Source organism: Vigna unguiculata, chromosome 1, assembly GCF_004118075.2.
Source record: "Vigna unguiculata cultivar IT97K-499-35 chromosome 1, ASM411807v1, whole genome shotgun sequence".
Taxonomy (NCBI): Eukaryota; Viridiplantae; Streptophyta; class Magnoliopsida; order Fabales; family Fabaceae; genus Vigna; species Vigna unguiculata.
Genome location: NC_040279.1, coordinates 21,726,779 through 21,742,365, shown reverse-complemented (window position 1 = coordinate 21,742,365; position 15,587 = coordinate 21,726,779). Strand labels below are relative to the sequence as shown.

The 15,587-nt window shown below is 34.3% G+C and overlaps 1 long non-coding RNA gene across 1 annotated transcript; it reads left to right on the top strand.

The window, feature by feature from the left end:
* Positions 1–13,657: 13,657 nt before the first annotated feature.
* LOC114175900 lies at positions 13,658–14,014 on the top strand. Its single transcript, XR_003602941.1, has 3 exons — positions 13,658–13,739; positions 13,828–13,907; positions 13,968–14,014. It is a non-coding gene; the product is annotated as an uncharacterized LOC114175900 (long non-coding RNA).
* Positions 14,015–15,587: the final 1,573 nt, after the last annotated feature.

The window sequence follows — 15,587 nt, the reverse complement described above, 5'->3', positions numbered from 1 at the left end:
AAAAACTTTAACATTGAAATAGGGAGCCATATGGCCATATATATATATAATACATTCCAAATACATTAAGAAAAGGCTTGTATGAAAGCTAAACTCCTGTATAAAAGCTTGAGGTTGACAGGTAAATGTATTGCATGATTCAATTAAGCTTCTCTCTTTCTTATATTGTTTTACTTAAAAAACACATGCATTTAATGGCCATGCAATGATCATAAAACACATATGAAAGTTGAAGGCAAATATGACTATAGTTTTCATAAAGCAAGTAATCATGGAAATGCTTCACTTAAAATTGAAATGAAATCAACTTGCCACCTCCTCATTCATTATTGGTAGGATAAATCAGAATCAGTTATTAACAGTTACTATTAGAAGTTAGTGACTGGTAGCGTTTTTCAATTGTATAAATGCCTATTAGTGTGTAAGTTTTCTTTACCATACGTCAAAATCTTCTTTATACAATTTTTGCTCTAACAAATTGGTATCCAGAGTCAAGTCGGACAATGGGGCAAACTGGTATAAGCTTCCCTGCCAACTTTCCTATTCTTGATGGCAAGAACCGGAATCGATGGAGCATTCAGATGGGGGCTTTCAAGAATTAAGCGAGATAGTGGAAGATGGGATCCCATAACTGGCAGACTCAACAAAAGACGTAGAAAAGGTGCTGCAGAAGGAGAACAAGAAGAAGGATTGTAAAGCAATGATTTTCATACATCAATGTGTTGATGAAGCAAATTTTGACAAAACCTTGGAGGAAAAATCAGCAACTGAAGCATGCGGAATTCTTGAGAAGTGCATCGAAGGAAATGAGAAGTTGAAGAAAGTTCGATTGCAGACCATTCGATGCCAATTCGAGTTGGTGCAGATGGAATCCAGTGAAATAGTTGCACAACAATTCTTTAATCGTATCATCAACCATACAAATGCAATGAAGGCCTGTGGTGAGAAGATTTCCGAATAGACAATGGTAGAGAAGATCTTGAGAACACTTACAAATTTGATCATAGCGATTGAAGAATCCAAGAACATAGAAGAACTGAAAGTTGTGGCTCTTCAAGGTTCCCTCGAAACTCATGAACAAACACTAGTTGAGAGGTCCACTAAGAAACCTGTTGAACAAGCACTGCAAGCTCAGACATCAAGAAGAGGAGGCTATGGGGAAGAGGACAAGACCACAAAAGGGGAAATTCCAAAGCTTCTCAGTTTTCAGATCAAATAGAAAGTTCCACAAGAAAAGGGGTATCAGAAATGGCGAGGCAACAAGAAGCGGGTGGACAGAAAGAAACTAAAATGGACATTTTAGCAGTGCATGTCAATTTGGCCCAAGGATTCTTGGAGATATTTTATGACATAAACAAGAAGATACTGAGGGTTCCTTTAGCACAGAACAGAACTTTCCAGGTAAGCCTGAAGACTATTGAAACTCAGTTTATCAGCTACGTCCTTATCTGAAGATTGTTGGTTGTGGCAAATAAGATTAGGGCATTTGAATTTAAAGATATAAACATGTTGAAATCTAAAGATTCAATTAGAGGGATACCTTTATTTCGAATCCTGAAACACTATGCGATCATTGCCAAATTAGCAAGCAACCTAGATCTCCATTCAGATTCAGCTCCCATACACCTTTTAGAGCCAATGAACTTTTAAATGTGATATATTCTGACGTATGTGGTCCTTCTGAAACTCCTTCATTAGGAGGAAACAAGTATTTTGTTATCTTCTACTGCTAAAGAAGTAGATTTTATTAGTTGTTCATTTTTTTTTGGTTGCATTCGACCGTTAGAAAAAATATAATTTGTGTTAGAATATTTTAACCGTGACAAATGTTTACATTATTTTAATATTTTTTTTTTCAATTAGAAGGTACTGTAGCTTGTCACTTGTGGTAACGAAAACTAAGAATCCATGCGTTCAAGCGGACCATAACCTCGTTCGACAATTCCTTTCTCAACTCGTAATCGGAGTGCAAATTCAAATTTGAAGGTAAATTTAATTGTGATTTCTTCTTTTTCACCTCTTGTTGTAGAACCATCCTTATGAGCCTTTATTTCCATCACTTGCCGCCGACACCTCATCCCGCGAGACTAGTTGAACCTCATCTTAGCCTTTGCTCTTCTTGATGACTTGGGTCCAACTATTGGCCTAATCAAAGGCTAGTCACTAGAAGCATGATGGGAAGGATACAAGGAGAGATGAATCTTCAAGAGTCCATTGGGCTTCACAGGTTTCAAATATTATTTTCATGGAGCTAAAGAAGATATCACGGTATGATGGGCTTGTCCTAGTCCATTAGTATAGATTTAAATTATAGCAAGTGTTTAGGTCATGCTTTCTAAATAAATTGTAAAAAGTCTTAGGAAGTAGTTGGATCATAACTCACCTAGCTTTTAAAACTAGGTTCATTCAAGCCCAATTCCAAAAGTCAAGGTCGAGAGTGTGTTAGCTTTGCCAGGCCTTGCACATTGAACATATATTGTAAACGAGGGAGGCACGACGTAGTCAAGTGGCTTGTGATCCGAAATTCATGGATCTTAGATCAAGATCTCTATATCTAGATCTAGGTGCACATGTTTAACATTGCATAGCTACATTTGCATTCCATTTCAAGTAACATTTAGCTTGCATTTGAGAGCTTGCTTTCTACTATAAATTAGGTTTCCCCCTCTTGTAAGACACTCTTGAATGTGCAATGTTATATTGTTGAGATTACTCCACAAACATTCTTTGAGAGTCACCTAGCTAGAGCATTCTTTTAGAATCTCCTCTAGCCTTCCTCCTCTAAAGTTTGCCTCACCTCTTTAGAGTTTCTTCATAAGTAATCAATCAGTCATCATCTAAGTCTCTAATCTTCATTTGCTTTCGTTCAAACACTCCATGGAGCCTCCTCATTTCCTGCCAACATGTCCAGGAGACTTATCAAGTGGTATTTAGAGCCAACTTGAATCATTCTTCTCTATTTAAGCTAAGTTGCTCGATCCTTTCATCACTTTCATGTTGTTTCAGCCATGTTTTTGCCTGTCTTGATTAATTCCACCGTTTAAATTATTCTTATGTGACTATATGATAATTCAAACTCACATTCTTCTTGTATCATTTAGTGCATTTCATTCGAAATTCCAAAATTATTTTCAGGGCAACATTTTCTGTTTTATTTTTTTAGTGAATTCTTCATTTTCATTCTATGAGCTCTTATTATTTGAGTTTAATTTTCATTTGAGCATCATATACTTGTTGTCTTAAGTCATGTGCTTCCTTTAATGTCAATTCTCATGAATTTTATCGTTTGATTTTGCTTTTATGGATTGAATGTTGGCACCAATGCAAAATGCTAGAAGAATCATTATTTGTTGAAAATGCAATCTGTTCTTGATGCAATTGCAAGCATTTTCACTAATTTGTTGAGCTTTAAAGTGTCTTAGATGTTCTCTAAAGATTCATTCTTGATACTAGATCATTATCAAGTTCATAGCACTAGCTTTTCCAATTATAATTTGTTATTTCGTTTTAGTTTTCATTTCTGTTCTAGTAATCTGTTTTAGATTGCACATTGTTTTTATTTATCACAACTAATTGGAAAGTGCAGAGTCAAATCTATTTTTTGCATAATTTGGTTAAGACCTTCACGAAAATACAAATAAAAATCAAAGGAAAAATGTTGAGAAATGAAAAAAATGATAAATTAGTGAAGTGTAGGCATCAATTCACATTTTTTGCCTGACAACATTGTAATAAATCATAAGATAGTGTAATTTTGAGGTTCTTTTAATCTAGTTTCAATTGACCATAACTAAGGTGGATTAATTCACTTCTTTTGGGTTCAATCTTGAGATTAAGACAAGGTTCTTTGCAGTTCATTCAAGTTTGCTTGTTGTTTTTTATTTTGTCCATCTATTCTAGTGTCATTCATAGGTTCATTTTGTTGTGCTAGCTTTGTTAATTGCCTTTAATTTCTTGATTGTCAATTGCTGGATACTCTTTCCGTTTTGTCTCAACTCCATTATCTTTGAGTTTAGCTTTTATTGTGTTTAAGCCTTTTATTGCTTGCTTTTCTTGGTTATTTTTGGTGTGCTCTAAATTGTGGTGAAGGAAGAACTCTTTCAAGGTGACCCAATATTAAGTGGTAGCATATTGGAGGGTGGAGGTTCAATTCAAGCTCCAAGCCAAGGAACTTTCAAGGAACATACCACATGCTCAAAGTGGAAGAGAAAAGTGAGCTTAAAACATTAAAGAGGAAGGAGAAAGATTCTCGGGAAAATAGCCACATTTGGCTTGTAAAAAGTGTTCTTTCAATTTCTTTCTTATAAAAGGCCTTCGAACCAATTGTCTTGGAAGAGCCTTTAGGGTTCTTCCATCTTTTGGCTTACAAACTTATTAGTATTTGGTGTTGACGATGAGTGTGTCTTGCTAGCCAAAGCTATAAGCCTCACCTTTAAGATTTCGATTAGTTGCAATTTCAATTCACATTTTTAGTGGCTTGGTTTAAGATATCAAATTCTAAAACCTTTTGCCAATTTAGGAGTCCATTTTAGTGTGTTAATTATTTGTTTTGTTTGTGTTTTCTTTGAAAAACATCTTCTAAGTTTAAGAGCACATCTTTTTGTGAAAGTAGCAAAGTAAGTAGTGAGGTAAACTCTACCTAGGTAAGATTTGATACTTAATCAGTCATTTGAGACTCACCTCTCTTACTTGGGAGTGAACTTGTGAAATACTAGAAACTTTCACTTTAAGCGAGCTTTTAAAATTACAAGATGATGACAAGATGTGCCTTTAAACATAGTGATAGTGGTTCTGAAAGTAAAAGAAATATCCCACCCTTGTATGTTGAGGAATTTAAAGAATTTCAAATAAGAGTGAAACAAAAAGGAAAAAGATCTAGAAAGGGATGTTGAAATGAGACGCATAGAAGAATCCTTTCTAGTCTTAAGTAAGAGAGTCCAAAGGACGCCAAGTAATCATAGAACAAGAGAGAGTAGGAGTGGAGAGACTTTCTCAAATCAAGAGCTAGGGGTAGGAGAATGTTACCAACAGGCTTCTCACATTAGGAGGCAAAGAAAGGAGCATACCTCTAAAGAATTTAAGGTGGACTTGCCTTACTTCTATGGCAAGGATAATATTGAGGCCTATTTGGACTGGGAAATGAAGATGGAGCAATTATTTGCTTCTAACTAAATCAGTGAAGAAAGGAAGATGCCTCTGGTTTCCTTGAGCTTTCAAGGGTAAACCATGTATTGGTGGACCTCCTTGGTCCAAGATAGAATGTGCCATAATGATCCTGCCATCAAGTACTGGAATAATTTTAAGTTTACCTTTAAGAGGAGAAACATTCCCTTCTATTACAATAGGAAACTCATGGATAAACTCTGGAGACTTCAACAAAGGTCTATGATTGTAGACGAATATAAGTAAAATATGAATTTATTCATGATAATGATGGGTATAGAGGAAAATGAGGTTCTAACTATAGCGAGGTTCATAAATGGATTGAACTTTGATATAAGAGATAAAGTGGAGCTACTACCTTATAGAGATTTGAATGACTTAGTTCAAATGTGTATAAAGGTAGAGCAAAAACTATAAAGGTAGAGCAACAACTATTGAGGAAATCATCTTCTAAAATAGATCGAGCTTCCTCTAACTCTTATGTTAAAAAGGATTTCAAGAAAGAAAAAGAGGAACCCCATAAGAATCTAGACAAGGAACATGATAAAGGCAAGGGTGAAACATATAAACACACTCACACCAGTGATATTAAATGTTTCAATTGCTTGGGTAGAGGTCATATAGCTGCTCAATGTCCCACCAAAAGGACCATTATCTTAAGGGGCATTGATCATTATAGTAGTCAAGATTCAAGCACTTGTGAAAGCGAGAGTGAAAGTTCACCAGAGTCAAATGGAGATGATGCATACCCTTGTCAAGGAAAGCTTCTCATGATTAGGAGGCTACTCAATAATCAGCCTAGTATTGACCATATCACACAAAAAGAGAACATCTTTTATACAAGATGCAATGTTTCAAGGAATTTATGTTCTCACATTGTTGATAGTGGCTCATGTTGTAACTATTATAGCACTAGATTAGTTGAAAAGTTGAATTTAGTTGTGTTACCCCATCCTAAACCTTACAAACTTCATTGATTAAATAAAGATGGGGATATCACAATTAAGAATCAAATGAAGTGTGATTCTCCATTGGAAAATATAAAGAGGAGGTTTTATGTGATATATTTCCTATGGAAGCTTGTCACATTTTATTTGGAAGACCATGGCAATTTGATAGAAAATCTATACACAATGGTCTTCTAACGAAATCACCATCCATCACAAGGAAAAGAAATTTGTACTTCATCCTCTCACACCAAGTCAAATGGTTGACGATCAAGTACAAATGAAACTCAAGAGCGAGATAGAAAAAGAAAAAAAGTCCAAAAGTAGAAAGTAGAAAGTCAGAGGTGGGAGAAATTGGTGTTCCTTCTCCCAAGGTTATTCAACAAGAGGTTCTTTTAACTTAAAAATCCTTAGAACACGTGCTTCATGATGAACAACATTCTTACCTCTTATTGTGTCAAAGAAGACTCACATGCACTTCTAGTGAGTCTTCATCCAAGTCTTTATCTCCTTCCATTGAAAATATTTTGATAGAGCTTGAGGATATTTTCCCTAAAGAAGGACTCTTGGCCTTCCACCCTTTAGTGGAATTGAGCATCAAATTAATTTTGTACCTGGGGCTAGTTAACCAAATAAACTTGCCTATAGGACAAATGCTCAAGAAACAAAGGAGATAGAGACTCAAGTACAAGACTTATTCGATAAAGGTTGGATTCAAAAGAGTCTTAGCCTCTATGTTGTGCCTGTTTTAGCATATCCTAAGAAAGATGGCAAGTAGAGAATGTATTGTGACTGTAGAGCCATCAATAATATTACAATAAAGTATAGGCATCCAATCCTTAGGCTAGATGATATGTTGGATGAATTGCATGGTTCCATTATATTTTTCAAAATTGATCTTAAGAGTGGTTGTCACCAAATTTGAATTAAAGAAGGTGATGAGTGAAAAAATGCTTTCAAAACTAAATTTGGATTATATGAATGGTTAGTGATGCCATTTAGCCTTACTAATGTACCAAGTACTTTCATGCGACTCATGAATTATGTCTTAAGGGATTGTATAGGAAAGTTTTTTGTAGCTTATTTTGATGACATTTTAGTGTATATTAAGAGTCTGCATGATCATGTAGGTCATCTTAGGTCAGTCCTCTCCATTCTTAGGGTTAATCATTTGTTTGGTTATATAGATAAGTGTACTTTTTGTGTTGATATTATTGTCTTTCTAGCTTTTGTGGTCAATAAGAGTTGGGTTCGTGTGGACCCTAAGCAAATAAAGGCCATTCAAGAATGGCCTACCCCCAAAAGTGTAGAAGAAATTAGGAGCTTCCATGGTTTGACAAGTTTTTATAGGAGGTTTGTTCCTAATTTCTCTAGGTAGCTTCACCAATCAATAAGTTAGTGAAGAAAGATGTTGCATTTATATGGAGGCAAAAACAACAAAAATCTTTTAAAGAAATAAAGGAAAAAATTGACCAAGGCACTCATTCTAGCATCACCAAACTTTACAAAAACCTTTGAACTAGAATGTGATGCCTCGAGAATTGGCATAGGTGCGGTATTATTGCAAGAAAGTCATCCAATTGCATATTTTAGTGAAAACATTTGTGGCGCTTCTCTCAATTATCCTACCTATGACAAGGAAATGTGTAGGCTCTTTATACTTGGGAGCATTATCTTATTGCCAATGAATTTGTCATTCATAGTGACCATCAGTCACTTAATTGTTTTGAAGAGTCAACACAAGCTCAATAAAAGGCATGCTAAATGAATGAAGTATCTTAAGCAATTTTCTTATGTAATCAAATACAAGAAGGGCAAAACAAATATAGTGGTTGATGGTTTATCAAAAAGGTACACACTCTTTGCAAAACTTGGGGCCCAAAGATTTGATAACATTGTGGAATTATATTCACAAGATGCTGAGTTCTCCACCATTTATCAAGATTGTTTGAAAAAGTCCCAAGGAGGATTTTATGTGAATGAGGGTTACTTGTTTAAGGAAGGAAAAGTTTGCATTCTCCAAAGTTCATATAGAAAACTCCTAATTAAAGAGATGTACGAAGGGGAACTTATTGGACATTTTGGGGTAGATAGAACTCTAAGTATGCTTAAGGAAAAATTCTTTTGGCCTTATATGAGGAGGGATGTACAAAAGCATTGCTATAAATGTATTATATTTTTGCGAGCTAAGTCTAAAGCAATACCTCATGGTCTACATACTCCTTTGCCTATTGATTCTACCCCTTGGAAGGACATAAGCATGTAATTTGTCCTAGGGCTTCCAAGAACTGCTAGAGTGTTTAATTCCATCTTTGTGGTAGTGGATCATTTTAGTAAAATATTTTATACCATACCACAAGGTTGATCATGCAAGCAATATAGAAAAGTTGTTCTTTATGGATTACCACATACTATTGTGTCTAATAGGGATTCTAAATTCCTTAGTCACTTTTGGAAGACCTAATGGTCTAGATTAGGGACTAAGTTGAATTTCTCTACTACTTGCCACCCACAAACAAATGGGTAAACAGAGGTAGTTAATATATCATTGTCTACATTATTAAGAGTAATCTTGAAGGGTAATCATAAATATTGGGATGAGTACCTTTCCCATATCGAGTTTGCATATAATAGAGTAGTTCATAGAACTACTAAAATCTCTCCTTTTGAGGTTGTTTATGGGTTTAATCCGTTAACACCAATAGATCTAGTACCTATACCTACTTCCTTTGATTATGTTCATAAAGAAGAGGTTTCTAAGTCTAAGTTTGTCAAGGATTTGAGTGAAAAGATTAGACAAAAAATACAACACCAAACTACGAGATACATTAAGTACAATAATAAGGGAAGAAGAGAGGTCATTTTTTGTGAGGAGGATTTAGTTTGGCTTCATTAAAGAAAAGAAAGGTTTCCTAAGCAAAGGAAGTCCAAACTTAACCCTTATGGAGATGGTTCTTCCCAAATCTTAAGGAAGGTCAACAATAATGCATATTAATTAGACCTTCCTGAGGAATATGGGGTACATACCACCTTCAATGTGACTGATTTAATTCCTTTTATAGGTGAGTATGAAGAAGATAACGACCTCTAGATTTGAGGACAAATCCTCTTCCAGAGGGAGGAGATGATGACTTGGGCTCAACCATAAGCCCAATCAAAGGTCTAGTCACCAGAAGCATGATGGGAAGGATACAAGAAGAGATGGATCTTCAAGAGCCTAATGGGATTCAAATGTTATTTTCATGGGCCAATTGGAACATATCAAGATATGATAGGTTTGTCCTAGTCCATTGGTATAGATTTAAATTGGGCCAAGTGTTTCGGTCATGCTTTCTAAATAAATTGTAAAAATTCCTAGAAGTAGTTGGATCATAACTCACCTAGCACTAGTGCAAAATTAGTTTTTTATACCTATATATTATACCTGTTCAAATTCATTAGGTATAAAAATAGAGACCATAATAATTTTATGAATAATATGAGTTCTTTTATTCCTGTTGGGCTTAAAATAGGTATAAAAAGTGATTCAGTGACATTTTTATAATATTAAATAAGACTTTCTATAATTGTTCTAAGTATAATAGGTATAGAATATTCGATTTTTCTCTTACCCTTCCCACTTCTCAGTCATGTTTCACATTTCACAGTGTGTTTGTTTCTCCAGACTTTCCTTTTTTTTTCTTTTCCATTTACTCCCCACATTGGGTCTCATCGTGTCCATCCAATGTTCGCTTGTTGTTGTTGAGGTCTGTTCGCGTTTGCTGTTTGGTTCGACGTTCGACGTTTGTCGTTCATCGTTCGTCTTTCGGATTCGTCAATCATCGTTCTGTCATCATCTTCTTCATTCTCCTTTCCTTCATCATTTGCGTTTGCTCCTCCATTGGAGTTGATCTCCTTTGTTCACGTTCGTGTTTCACACCTCTATTGCTGTCACGTTCAGGCAATATCACTATTCTCCTATTGTTTATTGGTTTTGCTGCTTTTGCTATGTTTGATGTTCCCGTTTTTCCTATTTTTGCTAGGTTAGGTTGTTTCTGCAAAGATTTTAGGGTAGGTTACTCATTACCAATAAGTATTTGGTGCTCTACAATATTTATTTCAGGTTTATACAATAATTCATATTGAAATCAATAATTTATACAAACCTAAGCCAACTCCTCTAATAAATAACTTGGTTTTTGTCTCCTTAAAATATTTAAAAGTCATGGTTGTAGAAATGCATGTTGTTATTCCATATATGTTCCAGAGAGTGGCCATGGTTTTGTTATTCTTGATGAACTTGTAAATGGAGATATCCAAAGGAATGGGATTCTTTTCATTTCTCAAACATGCCCGAGCTGCAAAATATATAGGAAAGTCTATATTAGAAGGAATCATAGAATAACATTTAGGAATTTCAACACAAGCAACATCTTATTTAGTACAACAAGGTCCTTTCAAAAACTTGAAATGAAACATACCTAATGCATATTGATTAAAAGTTAGTGCAAGTAGTGAAAAAAATCAATAAGAGGATACTACTCATGATTCTAAGGCAATATGATAACTATTAAATTTGAACACTCCTAAACCAAGAATTATAGTACCCAAGTTAAGTCTAACTAAGCTTAATCTCTAAACTACATTATCATATCAATGCAGGGTATCCTCAGGACATAATCCCTGATTCAGCTACATCTGGAGGTACTTTTAGAGCATTCAGAAAAAAGAGCTTCTATGGATTGAGGAAAAGGATAGAAGAGGTACATAATTCTTGCGACTTATGGAAATAATAGTTAACGTGATTTTTGATACATGATTGCTTTTGAGATGAAATAACTTTTAGTAGATATTATGTAGGATGAAGAATGTTACACTTGGTTTCCCCAATAACTTGCATTTAGACTACATAATCTTAACACAAATCATATAACTTGAAATGCACCTTATTCTAGGTATTATAAAGCAAAAACTAAAAATAGAAAGAGATTTGTCATAATGCTCATAGACCTTACTTTTTCATTGATGAAGATGTGTTTCCCATTGGGGCTACAGTACATGCAACTTTTTCTCTTTCATACCATTCTTATTCAACAAACTCATACTCCTTGTAATTCAACACCTTCTTTGTCATAAGTAGCTGTAAGGGAATTTTTTTTTCTGCTTAATGCATATTGAATTTTCTTTACCTGACTACTATCACAAATACTCAACCAATCCTAAAATGCTAAGATATTCAATGTTTTATACTCCTTGATCACTAAAACTTTTATACATTGTAATTTCACTATCATTTAAGTACAACTTTATCTTGTATAATTAGTTTTCTACTTTTACTATTTTGAAAGTAACATGAATAAAGATGTTTTGTACATAAAAAGTAAACTCTTAAGATTGTAGAAGTTTCTGCAACGTTTGAGTGGTTTGAAATGGTTTTGGGAGTCAAATGAAAGATTCTTAGTATTGGAAACTTGGTTACAATCTCGTTGGGGTTCCTTCATTGCAGCCTCTGACACCTCTATTGTGCTGGGATGAGGGAATGTGTTTAGTCCTACATAAGCTTAGATAGTTCTCACTTTAAAAGTTGGTTTGTGAGATTGAACTGAGTCATAATGTCCAATTCTAAGAATTTGTTACATAAATTTCACCACAAGCTACAACTTTTTAATACTAATCACCTCCACGACTCTTCCCTTGTTGAAATCTCATATCATAAAATACGAATTTTCATTGTTGAAATAAGCAATAGAAAAAATTATAGCCTTTAGTTATACCATTTTCAAGCACCAAATTACAGTGCTCTTTCTTAGTTGAAGGAAAATCCAGCAATATAAAGAATATCATTAGATCGCCAAAGAATTTACGCATCTTAAACTACACAGAGGAAAAGAAATTAAATATCAATTTTTAAGTGCTAAAATCATAGTAGTAGCAGAACAAATTACATAATACACATACATCGCGATAAAAAAAAAAAAAAGATCCCATGATTTCATTTGCTTCACCATGGCACAACTAATATTTTATTTATGCATGGACAAATATGATCAAAATCTTCTCAAAAGAAGAAAGTCTACCTGTACTACACTCCATCCCTGTCAGTTTTCAGTGTTGAAAGATTGCTTCCACTTTCTCTTGATTCTTAGTTGTTAAACTTTATTAGGATGTAAGTTTCTAACTCATTTTTCATTAAATCGGGTTATGTTCGCCAAAAGTTTTGTGTACTATTTCTGGAAAAGCCACCAAAATGCAAAAGAAGTTGTCTTGTATGCATCAGTTAAATAAGAATAGATAAGAAAAGATACTTTTATTCCCCATTCCAATCACCTCAAGAGGAAAACAAGAATGTGAGTAAACTTTCTATTAAACCTAAATAAAGTGGAAACTTGAATATAACACAAATTTTGGTAGGGGAAACCCTGGAGGAGAGAGTGTTCTCCTATTTCTTATTGTTTTCCATTGCTAAGAATTCCTTTATGTGAATTGTTCCAAAGTCAAATGAGATGTTATGTTACATTAAATGGTAAAATGTATGCATTGGGTAAACCATACACCATGCAACCATTGCAGATGATATGATGAGAGTAGTGGTTGTAGATGTTCGAGATGCCACTGCTCGAGTCCCAATGCCTACTCAAGAGGTTAAGACAGTGGGGTGGGCCCCTGGAAATTTTATCCTTTGGCCAGTTAGATTAGCAAAAGTAATTGCAAAGGAGGTAATTGTCCTTACTTTTTTTAATTATGCATTTATTTACATTGGTGTATACTAATGTTATTTAATACTTTAAATATGTATAGCAGATTAGAGTATAAGAAAAGGAAGATGTGAATGAATCGTTACCACAACCGACAATTCTAGAACGACTTGGTGCGATGGCAGCGACTATCGCCTTGCAACTTATACAATTAGAAATGCCTTCCCAAGCCACAAATAGGACCTTCAACACCCCTTTTTTATATGTCAAAAGGATATTTTTGAAGTTCTCTTTCGCACTGATATGGTATGTATATCAGTAATACAACTTTGGTTGTTTTAAGTAAACTTTTATTACTTTTATGAAGTTTGAATATATTCAATATGTTATTATTATATTATTTATTTTCGATGTTTAAGGTATTTACATCATAGATGCGCTGAGAAGAAGAATGATCACATATATGGATTTATTGATCCTATTGCCATTCAAGGTGTTGGGAATAAAAGTGAAGAGGTTCAAAAGTACCTATTAGAGGCATTTGATGTTGGGAAAAAAGAAGTGTACTTAGCGCCTTATTTGCAACAGTAAGAATGTCTTTTATACATTAAATTATATTTTTGTAAAACTTAATTGTATATAATAGTATTTCAATCTGCAGGGGTCATTGGCAGTTGCTGGTAATTCTTCCTCAGAAGTTTGTTGTGGTTCTTTTGTGTTCATTACACAAGAACCCTAACACTTTGAAAATTAAAAGTACATTACAAGCGTAAGTTTTTTATTAACTTATTTTTTGTGTTATATAATTTAATTTTACTCAGTTCCATACTAGGCACAATTTCAATATACATTAACTTTTACAAAGCGGTTGAGGCTCATTCCAAGTTGCAGGGAACCCTTGGGAACCCCCTAGTAAATCACTTTTAGAAAGAAGTTGCAGTTCATTGCACCAACTGTAAGTAGTTAATCTTCAAACTATTGAAATACAATTATCAAATTTATGATATTATATGAATTTAACTTATAGTGCTCACGTCAACTAGGAAGCTATGAGTGTCGATATTATACCATGAGGCACATGCATAGAATCATATCCGCAAACATTGTTGACTCATGGGATATGGTAGATATCCGCAATCATATCCGCACTAAATGATTGTTGACTCAACTATTCATAGTGTAGATTTTCAATGACACATCTCCAATGGATCAAGGAGTCTTGAAGGAAGTTTGTGAGTAGTGGTCTTCATTTCTTTTAAGTGTTTATATAAGATGATGTTAGGTGTTTTATGACTTATATAGTAATCCGGTTTGGGGTAGTATTATAATACATATAAACATTAGATTCTATTTCATGTAAATATTAGATTGAATGAGATTTGTTTTCTGGATGTTTTGGGTAATTATATACAGGTTTGGTATGTGGTAGGAAGCATAAATGAATTTTTCATAAAAAAAATAACAAATAATTTTTTATACCGGTTGAGGTCATACTTGGTGTAAAATGTGTAATTTTTTACACCGGTTGGAACTATAATCGGTATAGTAAGTCGTTTTTCTTACATAACTTTTCCTTTCCAAAAGGACTTTCTATACCGATTTTAAAATTTTTTTATACCATGTCATGAAACTGATATAGAAAGATCAAACCTTCTATACCGCCTACTTCTATACCAATATTGGAATTGGCATAAAAGTCTTTTTAATCGGTATAAAAAGCCTATTTTACACTAGTGTGGCTTTTAAAATTGGGTTCATTCAAGCCTAATTCCAAAAGCATAGGTCAAGAGTGTGTTAGCTTAGCCATGTCTTGCACATTGAACACATGTGGTAAATGAGGGAGGCGTGACCAAGCCAAGTGGCATGTGATCTGAAATTCATGAATCTTAGATCTAGATATAGATCTAGGTGCACATGTTTCACATTGCATAGCTACATTTGCATTCCATCTCAAGTAGTATTTAGCTTGCATTTGAGAGCTTGCTTTCTACTATAAATGAAGGTCTCCCCCTCTTGTAAGACACTCTTGAATGTGCAATGTTATGATATTGAGATTACTCCACAAACAATCTTTAAGAGTCACCTGGCTAGAGCATTCTTTTAGAATCTCCTGTAAAGTTGACCTCACCTCTTTAGAGTTTCTTCACCACCAATCAATCTGCCACCATCTAAGCCTCTAATCTTCCTTTGCTTCCACTCAAACACTCCATGGAGCCTCCTCATTCCAACCAACACGTCCAAGGAGACTCATCACTTCTCCTATGTGTCTTGGCTCGAGAATTTCATAAACTTGTTCAGGTAATTTCTTTAGAGTTCAAAGCCTATCATTCCTAATATATTTTAGACAATAAAGAATAGGACCTCTGTCATGATTGTCAAATCTACCCTTCCTAATATAGTTTAGAATCAATATCGAATGAAAAGTTGTCTATGATTTCGTTCTCCTTACTGTCATCCTAAGTAATTGCAGGAGTTCTCAAAACTCTATGGTAATCAAACTTGTACACTAACCAAAGAACACATCGAAAGTAACCTGGAAGGGCTCACTGTAGATGAGGTAATTTCCAAGATTAATAGGATGCTCTGTGATGGAAATCACCGACTTGAGTGATTAAAGAACCTAGTTACTGAGTAGAGTTTGCCTCATCCTGAAGGAAATCAATATGGTGTAAATAGTAAAGTTTACACTCTTGTTGAACACTATACATGAGTTGTTTTGTTCTCCATTATAAATGATTAGCTAACTACTCTTCCCATTATTTGCTATAAGCTACAATTTTTTAATTTCTCACATTTAAGCATT